Source organism: Schistocerca nitens, chromosome 1 (genome assembly GCF_023898315.1).
Source record: "Schistocerca nitens isolate TAMUIC-IGC-003100 chromosome 1, iqSchNite1.1, whole genome shotgun sequence".
NCBI lineage: Eukaryota > Metazoa > Arthropoda > Insecta > Orthoptera > Acrididae > Schistocerca > Schistocerca nitens.
In genome coordinates, this window is record NC_064614.1 from 1,038,449,906 (window position 1) to 1,038,470,268 (window position 20,363).

Below are 20,363 nucleotides of genomic sequence, written 5' to 3' on the forward strand. Positions count from 1 at the left end.
TAGTGCATTATAAAAAAGTAATAAGAAATAATTCTCTCGCGCTTGTGTGGGCAAATGCAATTAATAATCAAAGATCTCATGCTTGAGCAGAAAAGCTTAGCCATGCAAACGCGATCAAATGTCTGACAAGAATGGGCTGTCTCGGCTGAATTTCATGTTTTCTCTTGCAGATGCTTTGTAGTAAGAATGGCTCATTGAAAGAAAAGATATTGTAGGGCAACGTCGACACCTGAAACATAGAACGGAAAACGTGTTGAGACTACAAATACCTTTGAATGGTGCCCGAAACAAAAGGAAGAGGAACTCCACACCTCCTCCAGCGCCGCGCGGAGTGGCCGCGTGGTTTGAGGCGCCATGTCACAGATTGCGTGGCCTCTCCCGCCGGCAGCTCGAGCCCTCCCTCGGACATGGGTGTGTATGTTGTTCTTAGCATAAGTTAGTTTAAGTTATGTGTAAGGCTAGGGACCGATGACCTGAGCAGTTTAGTCCCTTAGGAATCCACGCACACACAAACACACACACACCTCCTCCTCCACCAGCAGTTCCCAACGCAGGTCAAAGAGCCGTATCCCAAGTCAGCCCTCTCAGCCTAAAGAACGCCGCATTTCCAGAGACTGCAGATATAAGCTGAGTAGAATGACGAAAAGAAACTGCGTAATGTGTGATGCACCTGTGTGTGTAGAACATCACAAGATTGTGTGCAATACGTGCCATCTAAAACGTTCATGAAGCCTGAAGAAATTCACATTGTCGCGATGAGTTACCTGTTTCTCAGAGGTTTTTCCTTTGCAGTCGATTTTGAACAGCTCCTCAACGCAACATTTTAAGCCAAGAGGCGATTTGCAATATATGGCCATATTCTTTACTTGCATCTTTTTTGGATCTTGCATTCGTTTTTATGTCGGCTATTCTCATTACTCCGTTGGCTATACGTACTTCTTGTGTTTCTACATTTTTGGCAAGTAGTTTTCACTAGATAAACTGATTTTTCTTCTTCTTTTGTTTGTGTAACTATTGTTTGCATTCAATACTCTTGGTACGCATTCACTCAGATTATCATGCAAGAGTTGATGCAATTTTATTTTGGACACTTGTGTTCCCGCTGGGTGAAAAATAAGTATCAACGCCCTTTTGTTTGCGAACCTGAGCGGTGCGAGTTTTTGTGATTTATTGCAATGTAAAGACCGCGTAAATCTTTAAATGTGTTTTTCTTTAATCTTCCTTCAATCGTGGGTTTAAATTCTACCGTTGCATTGCTTTTCACTACTTTACTGGCCAAACGGGGGTGTGGTAATCGAGTCAAAGAAGATATAGGTATGAAAGGGTTTGAAATCAGTGTAGTATTCTATGGTTAATACCAGCTATAGATGCGAATCTTAATACGCCAAACGAGGAAAAGTTGCTTTTCGATGTGTGGCAATATGCTGCTGCCTTTCAACCCTTGGAATCTGTTTACATGCTGGGCATTTTTCACCTGACGGTAAAATGTATGTGCGACAGTCTGAATCATCACTTCTTGATTACACGCATATCTAGAACACTGTGCTTGGAGACTGCATAATTAGTAGCCATTTCATGGAGAATTTACATGTAAAGTTAGTAATTTAGTTCCCGTACAATGAACGAAGATTTAATATATAGCATCAGGAAGGAAAAATGGAAGCATTACGTCCCTAAAATCACCAGTTTGCTGCGTATTGTGATACCATGACTAATAACGATATATATATATATATATATATATATATATATATATATATATATATTCCTTTCTTTAGTACCTTGTACTTCATAGATATATTTCTGATGACGTAGAATTTTTTCATTTGGTTATATGGTGTAGAACATGAAGTGTGACTATGTTTACTTTGCTGTTTTCTATACAGCTTCCTTATGTAAAGACTTAGATTTTTCAGATGATATTTCAAATAATTTTATTAAATGTATTGTGTGCAACGGGATGCAATAGGCAGAAATGTTATAAGAAGTGTGGAGCAAGAGAGGTGCCGATAGTTGTCAGATCGAACAGTGTGACAGACAGTCGCGGATGGCGCGTGAGCGTGGCGTAACGAAAGCAAGTATTGTGTGCAGTAATGTCTAAACGGACACTGTATTACGTGAACGCTGTTGGTTTTTGCACAAAGATACTTATGGCAGTGACAATGCACTCATGAACAGACAGTATTGTCGTCGGTTTAGAATGGAGCTGCATTACATAAACTGTGAACTTAGGCCTAATATTGCTCATTTTCTTGACAACGATATATGACCTATACTGGAACACTAACAACCGATATGGAAACTGTGAACTGTGTTGCTACGTAAGAGACTGTTTTCGCAGGAAAAGTGTTATTGTGAACCACGAATATTAACAGTAGATGCACTGTCTAACTTCGCAATTGGTAAATTATAGCAAATCGAATGTTAATTTAAACACAATGTAACGACTGTGCCAAAGTATCGTGTGAGAAAGTTGCAGTTGAACTAATACGACCTTACGGTGCTGAATAAACAGTTACTTTGTTCCGGCCTATGACAAATGGATGCTAAGCAACTTATTACCACCGCCAGCTGAAACAGGATGTAAGGAAAGAGGATATATTAACGCCAAGGACACGAATAGACAAATTTATAGGATTAATATCAGCAACTTCAAACTGCTTCTGCCGTCGTCACCACATCACGCCGACACAGCATAGGTAAGACTCAAAAGCATTTCTCTCTTCGAGAAACTCACAATTGTAACCAAGTTAATTTCCTTCTGCTTTGTAACAGACTATGTCTTAATGTTTCACTCCGTGAATATAAGTATAGTTGTGTATTGTAAAGACTATTCACCTTGAGTTATTGTTGTCCCCCCCCGCCCCCCCACTAACATTAGTTATTGCCTTCCTTTTATTTGGTTTTACTTTTCAGTGTGTTTGTACTAGTCGTTGCATGCATTGTGTGTGTCTTTTGGAGGGAGTGCTTCAACATGTATATACAGCCGTTTAGGCAGCAAAATTTTTGTGTTGTACTGTGAAATGTGGTCAGACATGTAAGTTGAGGCATCCGCCATTGAAGTTATTTCACCGACCAACTACAAAGAAGTAGGTTATTCGCCATTGGTTCAAGTTAGCGTATTAGAGCGAACTTTGAATGTAACAGCTGTCAAAGTACGCAATCTTTGTTTACATGTCACTTCACGTTATATTTCCATTCATTCACGTTTAGATGCAAGTTTATCAGAGTTTAACTGTTACTGGTAAGCAAAATTACATTATACTGTGTCCTTATTTATCAAATTAACTTCAGAGTGTTTTACTGTTTTCACTATCAAGGGATTTTATCATCAGAATTTTAACAGAATTGGGAAACTTCTCATACATGGGATTGTTTTTGAAGTTCCCGGAAGTAAAACAGGTTCGGGGGTTTATGCAATATTAATTTACTTCGTGCTGTTTTTCTTTAAACATTTTCTGATTACAAAATTCACAGTCATAGTAAATCTCCAGGAATCGTTTTCTTCACATATGTCGACCATATAGTGACAGGACAGTATTATGTGGATGCTGTCTGTTCGAATCTGCAGAATTCGGATCGAAGTTTCGAAATTTTGGTAATAGGAGATATTTGTTTTGTGGTGTTGTCTATACAGCAAATACAATATGACGATAAACTAGGATGAACGAGTAGCTAGTTCCAAGGTGTGAGGAGATGACCAAGATAAAAACGAAGAAGTAGAATTTGTTACGGAAAAGGGGATAAAGGACCAAATATTAAAATGGAACCAGGTGCTGAAGGGCAAGCAGAGCAGAGTGGAAAAGTGGAAAATATGTTAGCTAGGTTGTCAGCAGAAGTGAAAGAAATAGGTGGAAGGATAGAAGCTGGTAGCAAAGAAATGAGTGGAAGGACAGCAGCAAGTAACAAAGAAATGAGAGGAAGGATAGAAGCTACTGATAAAAAGATAGAATCTGTTACTAACAAAGCAGAAGTTATTAGTAAATCTCAAAAGGAAATGGGGAAGGAACTCAAAAATCTAGACAAGAGAATTGAACAAAAGTTGAAGGATTTTAAAAGGAGTTTGAAGAGAGACTGGAAAGGAGCATTTCTGACGTCAAATTCGACATGGGAGAAGATTTCGAAAAGTTGAAGGATGATGTTTTCAGAGAACAAACGAAGTTCGATGAAAGGATGAATAAAAAACGAAACGGCTTGGATAAAAATGTAGATTCCCAAGCTAAAGAATTTGAAGAAAGAAAGACTGAGGAAGGAATATTGTTATCAAATTGTTGAGGAACATCGGCAGAAAATTAAAGCAGAAATGAAAGAGATTAAAGAGGCCACTCCTGTGATTGAGAATAGGGTAGGGACGCTAGGAAAAAAACAGGATAGGAATTGTACAGATTCTGCTGTGGTGGTGCAAGTGAGAGACACATGATGTTTGATCCCGAAGGGAATGAAAGTCCGGTGTCCTTTGTCAATAATTTGAAAAGTCAGTTCACAGCAGACTGGACAGAGAAAGACAAGCTAAGAAGGGCACCAGTGCTTGTTTACGAGGTGAGAGTTTAGATTGTGGGCAGATGTACCCAATAAATATGAAAATTTTGAGGAACTTAAGTCAACTTTTATAGGAGAATACTGGTCCAAAGGGAAACAAAATGATGTTATAGGGGCCTTTAAGACCTCTCCATGGTATGATAGGTGAAACATAGTATGAGAGAATATTGTGAAAGATTGAGTAATAGACTGAAACATGTGGATGGTACTTACGAGGTGCGGCTAGAAAAAAACCGGACTGATGCTGGAAAAAACATTTATTTACAATTATTTACAATTTCATGTTATCTTCTTCAATGTACTCTCCTCCTCGGTCTCTACACCGCTCCATACGAATTTTCCACTGTTCATAGCAATGCTGCAGATCATTTTCGGTAAGTCCATACATTACTTCCGTCGCTTTTTCTTTTACTGCTTCAACAGTCTCAAATCTAGTTCCTTTCAAAGCTGACTTGACTTTAGGGAAAAGAAAAAAGTCACAGGGGGCCAAATCAGGTGAGTAGGGTGGATGATCTAAGATGGGAATGTTGTGTTTTGCCAAAAACGTCTTCACTGACAACGCACTGTGAGCTGGGGCATTGTCTTGGTGAAGGATCCATGACTTTTCTCTCCACAAATCGTTCCGTTTTCTCCGTACTCGCTCACGTAGGGTAGCCAGGACGCTAATGTAGTAATGCTGATTCACTGTTTGTCCCTCTGGTACCCAATCAATGTGCACAATCCCTTTGATGTCAAAAAAAACAATCATCATTGCCTTGAATTTCGATTTTGACATTCGTGCTTTTTTTTGTCGTGGAGAACCAGGAGTTTTCCAATGCATCGACTGGCGTTTAGTTTCGGGATCGTAAGTAAAAAACCACGATTCATCGCAAATAATAACATTTTGTAAGAAGGTGGGATCACTTTCAATGTTTTCCAGGATGTGAGAACAAATCATTCTTCGGCGTTCCTTCTGCTCAATTGTGAGACACTTTGGAACCATTTTTGAACACACTTTGTTCATGTTGAAACTTTCATGAAGAATCTGCCTAACACTTGCCTTGTCAACTCCTGTTAACTCAGACACTGCTCTGATTGTTAAACGGCGATCTTGTCGAACAAGTTTACCGATTTTTTCAATGTTTGCATCAGTTTTTGCTGACAATGGTCTGCCAGTGCGAGTGTCATCACTGGTGTCTTCGCGGCCATCTTTAAATCGTTTAAACCACTCAAACACTTGTGTTCGCGATAAACAATCATCGCCGTACACTTGTTGTAACATTACAAACGTTTCACTTGCAGATTTTCCTACTTTGAAACAAAATTTGATGTTAACACGCTGTTCTTTCTGTACACTCAACATTTTCCGACGCACAGACAAAACGTCAACTACTTAAAACAGACGCCACGGGAAGACTGAGTGCAGGAGGCAGATGAAACTCGGTGTAGAGACCGAGGAGGAGAGTACATTGAAGGAGATAACATGAAATTGTAAATAATTGTAAATAAATGTTTTTTCCAGCATCAGTCCGGTTTTTTTCTAGCCGCACCTCGTATAGTTCAAATGGTTCAAATGGCTCTGAGCACTATGGGACTTAACAGCTGAGATCATCAGTCCCCTAGAACTTAGAACTACTTAAACCTAACTAACCTAAGGACGTCACACACTTCCATGCCCGAGGCAGGATTCGAACCTGCGACAGTAGCGGTCGTGCGGTTCCAGACTGTAGCGCCTAGAACCGCTCAGCCACTCCGGCCGGCGGGACTCAACAGCTGAGGTCATCAGTACCCTAGAACTTAGAACTACTTAAACCTAACTAACTAACCTAAGGTCATCACACACATCCATGCCCGAGGCAGGATACGAACCTGCGACCGTAGCGGTCGCGCGGTTCTAGACTGAAGCGCCTAGAACCGCTCGGCCACACCGGCCAGCGGTACTTATAGTGACAGGTATACTACACAGGTACTAATGGGAAGTTACCTCCCAGTAAGAGGTGTGGACTGATAGGGCACAACAGCAGCGTAAAAGATTTTCTGTAGAGAGCGAGGGATGTGGATAGATAGCAAACAAATTGTTCATTTCATGAAAACAGAGATTCTGAGAGGTATCAGGAGAAACGAGGGCGGATTAACAGAATGAATCAAGAAAATGTGAGAGGTAGAGGAGGAAGAGGGCCGGCCGCGGTGGTCTCGCGGTTCTAGGCGCGCAGTCCGGAACCATGCGACTGCTACGATCGCAGGTTCGAATCCTGCCTCGGGCATGGATGTGTGTGATGTCCTTAGGTTAGTTAGGTTTAAGTAGTTCTAAGTTCTAGGGGACTTATGACCACAGCAGTTGAGTCCCATACTGCTCAGAGCCATTTGAACCATTTTTTTGGAGGAAGAGGTCGATCTGATTTTAGAGGTAATAACAGAGATCGTGGCAGATGCGGACGTTCTCATTCACAAAACGGTAGCCTGCAACAGTAAGGGCCCAAGCTGGGGAGGGTCGAGTGTCTGGGTCCACTGATGCTGCAAGTTGTCATGATGAAGCAAGATGTTTAGTGATTTATAATATGGATATCGCTAATCATTGTGATAAGAGGTGTGAAAGTCAGAACTTGCTGATTGGAAGGAAAGTGCCCGAAGTAAATGGTACAAATGATGTAGAATCAGAAGGTTCATGTTTTGAAATGTTTTCTCATATCACAGTTTCAATTACGATATTCTTTCGGGACATTTCCCTTTTTTCGCATTAGGAGCCATTTCACAATGCCGATACAGCAAACTTTATTACAATGGAGATTCGGCAGTACAAAACCTAAAAAATTAATACCCCTCATTTTCCTACAGCAAAACAATCTGTGACATCTGAGTTGACACTTTTCGCAAACAAGCGAAATACCCTAACATCTATATTTTCGAAGCTGTAAGCCATGTGCCAAACATCGAATCCAAACTGATAAGATGCAAATGAAACATGTGTACGAAAACTGCAGTGTTTTCGAACGATATATGTATGTAATGATCAGGCTTAGGAGTTTTAACTGCAAATTTCAGATGAAAAAAGAAAAAATGTGCTAAAATATAAAAAAACGACAAAGGTGTTGATTTACTCAACTCATTCAACAAATCCTCTTGCTCTTATTCCAGTTTATTGAGTTATAAATATGGACACAAATCAAAACTCACCAGATGAAGGAAAAAAACATGAAGCTATTGTTGTTGAAGACATTAAACATCTCTACATTTTTAAAACTAAATCTGTTTCTATTAACAGACAGAATTTCTTTGTAGATGGTAAAGCTTTTTCGACATCCACACAAAACAGCTTGGTGAGTTTGCATTAACCTCGAATGGCTGCTCTACAGATGCATCAAGATCCTTAGTATCCGGATTCTTCTGAACACCAGACTCAACTTTGTCTTTGATAAAGCCGTTGTAACTATGGCCACAGAATGGTTCTGTCTGGACATTGAAATTATCTATTTTCAATGGTAACTGAAGTTCTATGCGTTGGAAATTGCACCTGCGCCTGCTGTATCTAAAGAAATTACGAACTCTTTCACCTCGTCAAAATTCTCACACAGCATAGCAACACACCCAAACCAAGATTCCCACTGAGTGATGATGGGGAAATATGGAAGGACCAGGCCAGTGATTTACCTGCAGGCAACAACGCAACTCGGAGGATTCAGTAGATTCTTCCTCAGGGCATAGATGAATCTATTTGCGATGTCATATTTGTTCCTTGTGGATTCACAAACCTTTGAAGGGCATAGACAAAGTATGTCACATGCTTCAACTTAGGGAACAAAGGTTTCAATTGGTTAAGAGTTTTAACAGTTGAAATCGTGCATGGATCCCAGTGCGCGACCACCAGAAGTACAGGGTTATTACAAATGATTGAAGCGATTTCACAGTTCTACAATAACTTTATTATTTGAGATATTTTCACAATGCTTTGCACACACATACAAAAACTCAAAAAGTTTTTTTAGGCATTCACAAATGTTCGATATGTGCCCCTTTAATGATTCGATAGACATCAAGCCGATAATCAAGTTCCTCCCACACTCGGCGCAGCATGTCCCCATCAATGAGTTCGAAAGCACTGTTGATGCGAGCTCGCAGTTCTGGCACGTTTCTTGGTAGAGGAGGTTTAAACACTGAATCTTTCACATAACCCCACAGAAAGAAATCGCATGGGGTTAAGTCGGGAGAGCGTGGAGGCCATGACATGAATTGCTGATCATGATCTCCACCACGACCGATCCATCGGTTTTCCAATCTCCTGTTTAAGAAATGCCGAACATCGTGATGGAAGTGCGGTGGAGCACCATCCTGTTGAAAGATGAAGTCGGCGCTGTCGGTCTCCAGTTGTGGCATGAGCCAATTTTCCAGCATGTCAGATACACGTGTCCTGTAACGTTTTTTTCGCAAAAGAAAAGGGGGCCGTAAACTTTAAACCTCGAGATTGCACAAAACACGTTAACTTTTGGTGAATTGCGAATTTGCTGCACGAATGCGTGAGGATTCTCTACCGCCCACATTCGCACATTGTGTCTGTTCACTTCACCATTAAGAAAAAATGTTGCTTCATCACTGAAAACAAGTTTCACACTGAACGCATCCTCTTCCATCAGCTGTTGCAACCGCGCCGAAAATTCAAAGCGTTTGACTTTGTCATCGGGTGTCAGGGCTTGTAGCAATTGTAAACGGTAAGGCTTCTGCTTTAGCCTTTTCCGTAAGATTTTCCAAACCGTCGGCTGTGGTACGTTTAGCTCCCTGCTTGCTTTATTCGTCGACTTCCGCGGGCTACGCGTGAAGCTTGCCCACACGCGTTCAACTGTTTCTTCGCTCACTGCAGGCCGACCCGTTGATTTCCCCTTACAGAGGCATCCAGAAGCTTTAAACTGCGCATACCATCGCCGAATGGAATTAGCAGTTGGTGGATCTTTGTTGAACTTCGTCCTGAAGTGTCGTTGCACTGTTATGACTGACTGATGTGAGTGCATTTCAAGCACGACATACGCTTTCTCGGCTCCTGTCGCCATTTTGTCTCACTGCGCTCTCGAGCGCTCTGGCGGCAGAAACCTGAAGTGCGGCTTCAGCCGAACAAAACTTTATGAGTTTTTCTACGTATCTGTAGTGTGTCGTGATCATATGTCAATGAATGGAGCTACAGTGAATTTATGAAATCGCTTCAATCATTAGTAATAGCCCTGTAGTTTTTCAAGCTCGATACCAGTAGGCCACAGTCTTTAACATAAGTCCATGATTACATTCTGTACTGACATTGCCTTGACGCAGCTCATACACTTTTAACAAGGGTTTCTCCCTTGCTAAGGGGAAAGCTAAAATGTTCAAAATATGTCGTTCCATTGAGTCTATGGCTTCAGACAGAATGATTCTCACATCGCAGTCGAACATTTTGTCCTTGATTCTTTGTATGGTTTCTTGATAACAGGCTCCACGTAGCTTTTTCTTAAAGTAATCTCATCGGACATCGACATCTTCTCGTACTTCTGAAGAAATTCCTTGAAGGCTGGATGGTTCACCCTATTGAACCGAATTCCTGCTTCCGTAAGAGTTGAACACAAACCAGTGTTGAATTCCTTCAAATTTAGTCTTTTTGAAGAATACTGTTGAAATGCATTTCTTGATACTAGCTGCCGTGTTTTGTTTGTTCGAGAAGTCTCTTTGTTTTGATGCTCAGAGCTGGAAATGTGTTGTTTGATATAATCTCGCTGGTGTTATCCATATAACGAAATTCCTGAATCGCATAATACATGGATTCCGATAAAGGTAAAAGTATAGAATTAAATACGCTTATTGACACGCATTGTTGTAGGTTATTTATAGCCGTTTAAGTTATAAAAAGAGGATTTTTCGTACACACAATTATTTTCAGTTGTTGCAGGTGTGCTTTCAGTTTTTCGTTTACAGAAAGAGATAGGCTTACTATTCACATGTTCACTTCAAGCTAAGGAATTAAACTGGCAAGTCACTTCTGCTGCAAATAATAGTATGCGACCAAGAAGATTACAGAAAAGCTACAGTAAAAGTAAAAAGGAGCAAAAGGAGTTTACGAACATAGCTAGAGGAAAAACAGAGATAAAGTTCCCAAAAACGGGAAAAGATCTCGAAAAAATATAACTTTTCTCAACCAGAGACAAAATTCCGCACAGTGATATCTTTCCGACCAGCTTTAATTTACGCCAAGAAAAAAGATGCGCACCTACAAATCCTGACCATGGTAATGACTTTAGAATACGGCTAATCGTAGTTATGTGACTGTCGAACTACGTTGGCGATAAAAATCCGTCCTATGCATCTGATTGCTTCTTCATAGGTATTCCGTCTCTATGGCGTGGCGCTAAGGCATTAGCAATAGTGGCAATTCGTAGCTTCCTCGGATAAGGGCCAGTTGTACAATCTCCGGTTATCAGCCGGTTAAGGTCTGGAAGGAGTATATAGAGAGTCTATCCAAGGGCGATGTACTTGAGGACAATATTATGGAAATGGAAGAGGACGTAGATGAAGATGAAATGGGAGATACGATACTGCGTGAAGAGTTTGACAGAGCACTGAAAGATCTGAGTCGAAACAAGGCCCCGGGAGTAGACAACATTCCATTAGAACTACTGACAGCCTTGGGAGAGCCAGTCCTGACAAAACTCTACCATCTGGTGAGCAAGATGTATGAGACAGGCGAAATTCCCTCAGACTTCAAGAAGAATATAATAATTCCAAGCCCAAAGAAAGCAGGTGTTGACAGATGTGAAAATTACTGAACTATCAGTTAAATAAGTCACCGCTGCAAAATACTAACGCGAATTCTTTACAGACGAATGAAAAAACTGGTAGAAGCCGACCTCGGGGTAGATCAGTTTGGATTCCGTAGAAATGTTGGAACAGGTGAGGCAATACTGACCCCACGACTTATCTTAGAGAATAGATTAAGGAAAGGCACACCTACGTTTCTAGCATTTGTAGACTTAGAGAAAGCTTTGACAATGTTGATTAGAATACTCTCTTTCATATTCTAAACGTGGCAAGGGTAAAATACAGGGATCGAAAGGCTATTTACAATTTGTACAGAAACCAGATGGCAGTTATAAGAGTCGAGGGGCATGAAAGGGAAGCAGTGGTTGGGAAGGGAGTGAGACAGGGTTGTAGCCTATCTCCGATGTTATTCAATCTGTATATTGAGCAAGCAGTAAAGGAAACAAAAGAAAAGTTCGGAGTAGGTATTAAAATCCATGGAGAAGAAATAAAAACTTTGAGGTTCGTCGATGACATTGTAATTCTGTCAGAGACAGCAAAGGACTTGGAAGAGCAGTTGAATGGAATGGACAGTGTCTTGAAAGGAGGATATAAGATGAACATCAACAAAAGCAAAACGAGGATAATGGAATGTACTCGAATTAAATCGGGTGATGCTGAGGGAATTAGATTGGGAAATGAGACACTTAAAGTAGTAAATGAGTTTTGCTATTTGGGGAGCAAAATAACTGATGATGGTCGAAGTAGAGAGGATATAAAATGTAGAATGGCAATGGCAAGGAAAGCGTTTCTGAAGAAGAGAAATTTGTTAACATCGAGTATAGATTTAAGTGTCAGGAAGTCGTTTCTGAAAGTATTTGTATGGAGTGTAGCCACGTATGGAAGTGAAACATGGACGATAAATAGTTTGGACAAGAAGAGAGTAGAAGCTTTCGAAATGTGGTGCTACAGAAGAATGCTGAAGATTAAATGGGTACATCACATAACTAATGAGGAGGTGTTGAATAGAATTGGGGAGAAGAGGAGTTTGTGGCACAACTTGACTAGAAGAAGGGATCGGTTGGTAGGTCATGTTCTGAGGCATCAAGGGATCACAAATTTAGCATTGGAGGGCAGTGTGTAGGGTAAAAATCGTAGAGGGAGACCAAGAGATGAATACACTAAGCAGATTCAGAAGGATGTAGGTTGCAGTAAGTACTGGGAGATGAAGAAGCTTGCACAGGATAGAGTAGCATGGAGAGCTGCATCAAAGTACTGAAGACCACAACAACAACAAGGTCTATTCTTGGAATAGCGCGAGAAACGCGTTGTGCGCTCCCAGAATAACGCCTAACCGGAGAATAAACTCGAGATAATTTAACCGCAGATTTCTGGGCAGTTAGTGAGTTTACCTGGGAATAATTTTCACGATGGCAGGGATAATGACAGATGCAGACAGCGAGGACGAGATTTTGGCTGAACTGTTCGTGAGAATGAGGAAGGAAAGGAAAGAGAGGCGATACAGACTGAAATTTATATGCAACTTTTGTTTATCAAAGGAAGCTATACTTCGTCTCGCCAATCTTGTACGTGACAAAATGGGACATATGACGGACATGTGACACTGTTTGTTTTCTTAAGTAATACTGTTTATTTGTAGTAACATTGCATTCGATTTCAGTGCCTCGTGAACTCCATCGTGTTACTTATATAAACCAGTCACATTAAAATGACGACTCGTAGAAAATAGTCTTGATTATTGTAGCGTGTAACAATTGCTGCAGAAGTGAAAAGCATTGTTTCATTTTATTTAGCAGACAGTGCCATAATACACTTAACCAAACAGAAAAACCATACCAGTTATGTGTACTATTTGTATTAACAGCTTGTGTGTATTTGGGAAAAGATCGATTTTTGGTGTTGCATAATGTTTTGATAAAATTTCATCAATAGCAGAAAATATTTTTGCACTAGGCCTATGTTTTCTGTTGAGAATGCGCCTTTTTGTAATCACCATAGCAGTGTCAGAACAATTTTCCGCCTTTTAGTGAAAATATTAGGATCATAGGCCCGTTAATGCTTCAGAGCAAGAACACCGTCTCCCACCTACCATTATTCACTGAAGCCAGTGAACTGTTTGCTCGTAGTTAGATGAAGTTTAACACAGTAAGATTAAGAGGAAAGTTAACTTTTTTTAGTGGTGCTTCCCTAGCTGTAGAACATAGCTGTTGATTCTCAGTTGTTAGTATTATCCATATAAGCTCAACCATATTTATCACAAAATAATAGCTATATTTGTAGGTTATAAGAGCAGAACAGTAATCTAGTTATTGAATCTGTATAGTTGTAGCAAGTGGAAGGTGTGCCTGGAATGCTACGTTTTCAACTTTCCTTGAGTATCAAGTTGTTTTCAGTGTCCTCCTTTACGTCAAAGTGTAGATAGTTGAAAGTAATTTGAATTGAAATATCTTATATTGGACTTATGTAAAGTGCCATTTTTCTGAGACTGATGGTTATTATGATTGTTTAATGTAACAAAATTTTGTTGGTACACTAATGTCCCTAGTTCATTCAGCCAGTTCAAATCCAACAACACACCCCTCGACCAGAGACCCTAGCTCACAACATACGTTGTTGCTGTTGTGATCTTCAGTCCGAAGACTGGTTTGATGCACCTCTCCATACTACACTACTCTGTGCAGACCTCTTCATCTACTAGTAACTACTGCAACCTACGTCCTCCTGCATCTGATTACTGTATTCATCTCTTTGTCTGCCTCTACGATTTTTACCACCCACACTTCGCTCCAGTACTAAATTGGTGATCCCTTGATGCCTCAGAATTTGTCCTACCAACTGATCCCTTCTTCTAGTTAGGATGTACCACAAGTTTCTCTTCTCACCCATCCTATTCAGTACCTCCTCATTAGTTATATGATCCACCCATCTAACCTTCAGCATTCCTCTGAAGCACCACATTTCAAAAGCTCCTATTCTCTTCTCGTCTAAACTGTTTATTGCTCATGTATCACTTCCACTCGTGGCTACACTCCATACAAATACTTTCAGAAAAGACTTCCTGACAATTAAATCTTACTCAATTTTAACACATTTCTCTTCTTCAGATACTCTTTTCTTGAATCTGTAGCAAAAAATACTGTTCACTCTTATCTCCCATTGAGACAACAACTTTCCATCTTTTAGTGAATGCTTCAGAGCAACAAAAGTGTCCACCACCTGGCATTATTTCCATAAATATATAAATTATTTCTGTTTACTCAAACAAAGTTTAACATAGCAAAATTAATAGGAAAATCAGTTCTTTTTAAAGAAAGCTATAGCAGATAGCTGTCGTATTCCTCAGTTACTAGTATTATCCACATAACCACATCCATATTTATCAAAGTAACCATCGCTATGTTACAAGAACATTGGTACTTGTCATTCATTAGTTATTGAATCTACATAATCAAAACAGTGGGAGGAATGGCTGGCAAATTACGCTTTTAAATTTCTCTTGAATTGTCTCATGTCAATCTTTTCTTCCTTTTTGGAAATGACATTGTTCCACCAGTGAACCAGCTACTATAGACACTCAGATATTTTGTCTCTGGTGGTTTCTTTCTGTCCATAGGAGAATTCGTTGATATTGGCTAAGGGACAGCCAGAACCATTATCAAATGGATGTGTATGACACTGAACAACATGCACAAGAGACAGTTTTTTTAAATTATTTCAGTTCTCTCACGTAATTAAAAGAAAATGAAATAGATAAATGTTTATTGATTAACATATTTTCATTCTGAAATCATTTGTTTTATTTTTTATTTTCTGATCCTAATTTTGAACTTTATGATTTTTTACCGTTACAGGTCTTCCCCCTCCTCTGATTCTTGTCAAGCTACTTATGAAGCAGCACCATCTGCAACTCTGATAATTCTTTCACGTTTGTGAACAGTTATTTTTATTCTGAAACCAAAACTGACAGATCTAAGTTGAGAAGAAAAAACACAGTCACGGTGTCACACTTCCGGTTACTTCCCCCTCTCCCTCCCAGATTACATATAGCTGCTACAGATGATTGCACAAGCCAAATTATATATTAAATTGTTACTGTTCCTGAAATATTTAGGATGAGATATAACAACATCTTCCAGTTTGATATGTGCCATAGGCACATTTTTACGCAGGATCGCTTATTGTAAATGTTGGCATCTTATTTTTCATATATACTCAATAAAATTAATAATCACCACATCATAGAAATAAATGCCCAAGAACTACAAAAGTGGATTCACAGATAGTGTTCAATATTTCAGCAAAGGTATTTTCTGTATAACACCCACTGCTACTGCATTGAATTAATCATTGTAACAAGTAAATACAACAGCAAGCTAGCCAGTAAAGCCTCTCAGAATTTTCAGTCATATCAATCTCCATGATGTCTGTGTTGTCACAGTTAGCTGAAGAGACTGAAAAGTCAACTATTACACAAAGAAGGCTGCTTCAATATTTTATATCTACTTACAGTTCAACATTTACCATAAAGCTACATTTGATGGAATACTATCGTCTAGAAATGTTGCATCTCCATCCAAATGACTGTGGCGTCCTTCTGTTCACAGCTGTATCAAATCGTGTACCGAGCGAGGTGGCGCAGTGGTAGCACACTGGACTTGCATTTGGAAGGACGACGGTTCAGACCCACGTCCGGCCATCTTGATTTAGGTTTTCTGTGATTTCCCTAAATAGCTTCAGGCAAATGCCGTGATGGTCCCTGTGAAAGGACGCGGCCGACTTCCTTCCCATCCTTTCCTAATCCGTTGTAACCGATGACCTCGCTGTTTGATACCCTCCCCCAAATCAAGCATCAAATCGTGTATTTCATTCTACGCAATTTGGAACTTACATTCCACATAAGGGGCGCCACGATTCTGTTAAATATTTTGCACTAGTATTTTCATTGAATGAGACTACAGCAGTTTTCATATTTCCTACTACAATTTTGAACTCATTTACAATATCTACCAGCACCAAAGTATCCTCAAGCGAAAAGTTTGGCGATCTGGAACTTTTATCTCTCATGTTTGACACGCTATTTCTGCAGACGACCGAGTAAATATGAAATGAAGTACGCGAAAATACCGGGAGTCCTCTTCAGTTGCTGCAACTTAACCGAGGAATAAAATGGCGACGTACAACTTGCACTCAAGTTAATGCATGGTTAGCCTATTTCTCGTTTAGTTAGCCCTGTATTTACCCCGAGATTGTACAACCGGCCCTTAAGCTCAATAGCCTCAGAAGCAACACAGCGCTGAGCGGCAGCTCGGCGTAACTAGTCCGAAAGTCCCGCTTCTTGAGCTTCTTCCTCCCGGCGCTAGATGGCACAACGTAAGGCAACAAGTAGCGGCAACTACCGGCGCATCGTGTTATCAGCCAGGCAGATTACGCTTGAGTTCACGCAGAACCGCAACCCGTGTTAGTGCGAAATCTCGGCAGCTGCTCAGGAGGGCCAGAACATCCGCACTTCCATATTCCAAGACTAAATCCTACTACTGAGAGTGAGTACCTCTATCTAATTGTAATCTCTGGTCTGTGGTGAAATGGACAGATGCGTCAGCAAGCGTTTCCGCGAAATTATCGTTACAAATTCTTCGCGCGCATCTCATATTGTCAGAAACAACATTCTAAACTAATGGATAAAAGACAGCTGTTAATTTCCAATGCTTTTTCTCTCTGTACTATTCATTTTTCTTATTGTGATAAATTTGCGACTGTATGATGTAATCACAGTGTAGTTTGTGGTAGCTTCCTAAACAATAGCTAGATGTGTGTGGATGCTCTCGTGGCCGTTGCAGACAGGTACTGTTGCATGCTCGTGCGATATCTGATGCCCTTGGATGGAATTTCGAATGACGTTAATTGACAGATAAGGTGTCAATTACAGTTTAACCTTCGTTGCCAATATTTTCAAACAATGCATATATATGTGGTTCTTTGACGTAGCATTAAATAACAATAGAGTGTGTAGCTCACAAAGCTTTCGACTTAGGCTCACATACAAGAATAAAAAGTTATTTTTCCTACCTATTTAGGTTGCTTCAAGTAGCGATCTTGTTATTACCGTTTTGAGCAGGGAAGCATGTTGTGGCTATTCGAAGGACGTGGAAAATTTGCTCATCGCTGTTACCGAAGCGCAGAAGCTTGTTTACTGCACTGATTTTATCTATCAAGTCCTTGGCTGTGATATTACGGGTATTCTCAAAGGTAGTCTTAGCCCAGAACGGACAGTCAGAACTATTTCCGTGTTGTTTTCATTTTTGAAAACTGTCATTCCTTTAAATACACACCGTCGTGAATTATGTGGTTAAAAACTTATTGTGTTAGTACCGCAGAATTTGTTTATTGAATGCTTGCCATGGAAAGTATTTGCGATTGAATGACACTTTCTTAATCATTCTACAGAAATTGTACACTATTCTGCAGTTGCTATTTTCAATAGACTTATAAGCGAAGAGAAATACGTAGCTGAATAAATGTCAGATGCAAATCTTGTTTCAAAGAATTTCTTGCGCCACATCCCGTTTATTTTTCACTTGACTTGCTTCCAGTAGTTTGTACTCGTTTGCGCGCTTGTTTTAACAGTTTTGTGGACTATGTTTCTAGTGTTCGCGTCAGGACGGCGTACGAGCAGTAGTTGCGCTAAAAGCTGAGAAATACACAGAAAGGTCCTACAAATACGCTGGACTGAAAATTTTGTCCTGAGTAACAAACTGTGGAAAACATGTTGTCTCACGAGGTACTGCAAAAGTCAAATAAAAACCCGGGATTGTAGCGAAATTCCGTAGGAAATATGTAATTCATGTCGATGGGTCATCCACAAAATACCGGCGAAATAAATAACCAGAAAAAGCTCTAGGGAAGCAGGAGGCTGGCGAGTCGTCATAGTTGGCCTTGGTGGTCTCCCACCGTTAGCTTTTGTAATGCTCCACAGCACAGCTCACCTCTCTCGATCGCGGTCCTGTCTTTATCCTCAGAAACTAACAGAGATCTGAGGGCGTGAGTTGTCTATTTGAGGTGCGCGCCTTCTTGTCAGAGATCCCTCAGTCTTAGCGAACCCAAGCGGTCGGAGTCTATGCCAGAGATTCGACTCCCACCAGAAAAAAAGATTTAATCCTCAAATGACATGGTATCATACGATTTTGTGATGTAAGTGGAATCATGGTGTGTCAGGCTCCAGAAGTTTACTACTGATTTATACAATATTGTCTTAACTTATTGTTTGTAGCCGGCCGGAGTGGCCGAGCGGTTCTAGGCGCTATTGTCTGGAACCGCGCGACCGGGACGGTCGCGATGTCCTTAGGTTAGTTAGGTTTAAATAGCTCTAAGTTCTAGGGAACTGATGACCCCAGAAGTTAAGTCACAAGGTGCTCAGAGCCATTTGAACCATGTATTGTTTGTTGACCTCAAATAGCTACAACATGTGTTTTAAAACGTATGACGGCGAAATACTAATAATCAGGAAGAAAGTACAAACAAAACACAAGCTATTTCCGGAAAAACTGGACATTACTACTTTCCTCAAAAATCTAGAAACAGAACTTTTACTCATTAATCCTATGCTATGCCAGACATTGTTAAACGACTAGGAATCAAACAGAATCCCTGGAAAATTTCAAAAATAAATTCACATTTTGATGTTAACTTTCAAATGTTTTAGAGGTCACAGTACAGGCGTTATCTAAGTACCTGGTATTGGTGTCTGTCATACGCAACAATTTTTAACCATTATTTCACCGGTTTTCTTGGCAGGTATATCCGAAATCTACATCGACCACAGAAAGGCAAAAGTAATTCGTCAATGCATACAGCACAGCCTGCAGAGTAACACTACTGACATTTCACGATAAATCTATTAAAATGTTTGACACTGCGGCTGTCGCATCTTCTTTTGCCCCTAATGTCCTGTCAACTTGGTCCTGTAATAAAAGGGCTGTCGATATGAACAAAAACTTCTCCCTGCAGCACTGTGAAAAATAATACGTCCGGTTGCAACCATCGAGAAAAGATTGTCTATGGATTCATTGCCACATTTGGAGATTGCAGCCAATACAAGTAAGCCCATAAAAGTTTTCAGGTACAGGCCATGTACGAAAGATATGTTTTTTTGAGAGTACTCTCATTTTACCGATGTTATTCTTCGATCACTGTAGAACGCACCTAAAATGTTATGAGTAAAATGTTTTTCAGTATCTGAATTCCTATCCAAGGATTTATGCGTAAGTTGCAACTCAGGAATCTGCAACACTGTATGTTACGTTGTCTTGTTCTGACGTTAGTTGATGGTTGTGCTTTTCTCCAATTGAAGCAGTTTCCCCTACCTTAAAAGTACGAATCACAGTGATATGACTATCTTTTACTGAGATCATCTTCATCCGTGTTATGTCGTCCTGTCCATCATCAGCACCATCATCCAATTCCTGTTTTGAAAACGAGTCATCACTTTCTATCTCGTAATGATTGTCCTCCAAAAGTTCATTAATCATTTCTTCCAGATGTACTCCATTTATTCTCAGAATTCGTTGCGAATCACCACTCTACTCAGGCTGAAGTGGGCCTGGGAGAGGCAAATGCGCCTATTACGAGACACGGATAATAATAACCAAAATATATTGCACCAGAATAATCGCAATAAACTCGAAATCTTGATAAACACGTCTAGCGAATAATAATGACACAACTGGTATCATAGGTCCGCGAGACGTCAGGACGACTTTACTGTGGATTTAGTGAAGGTTCAATAGTGAGGTTAAATAGTGCGATTGGTACCCCATGTTCACAGCAAAAGTCACCGCTCCATCTGGAAGGTACACGGAGGGAAAAAGCGAAGCGACTCCCGAAAGGGAGACAGAATGCCCACGTCAAAGTTAGACAGCCTTCTATAAAATTTGGTAACTTCTCTACATCTTCTGTGCAGACCAGCAAAATGTACTCACTGTCTTGCAGAATGAGGACGTAACACCAGCGTGCTAGCACGTGTTGGCTTCGGGATTCATCGTGTACCTCCCATCCCGGATTGTTTAAAGAATTAAACT

The 20,363-nt window shown here is 40.3% G+C and overlaps 1 protein-coding gene across 1 annotated transcript in view; it reads left to right on the top strand.

Annotated features, from left to right (window-relative positions):
* The first annotated feature begins 16,683 nt into the window (after window positions 1-16,683).
* LOC126196912 (uncharacterized) overlaps window positions 16,684-20,363 on the top strand; it is a 207,091-nt gene continuing 203,411 nt past the window's right edge. Inside the window, exon 1 of the mRNA XM_049934597.1 lies at window positions 16,684-16,829. The gene's annotated coding sequence lies outside the window, so the exon portion shown is untranslated. The remainder of the gene's footprint in view (window positions 16,830-20,363) is intronic.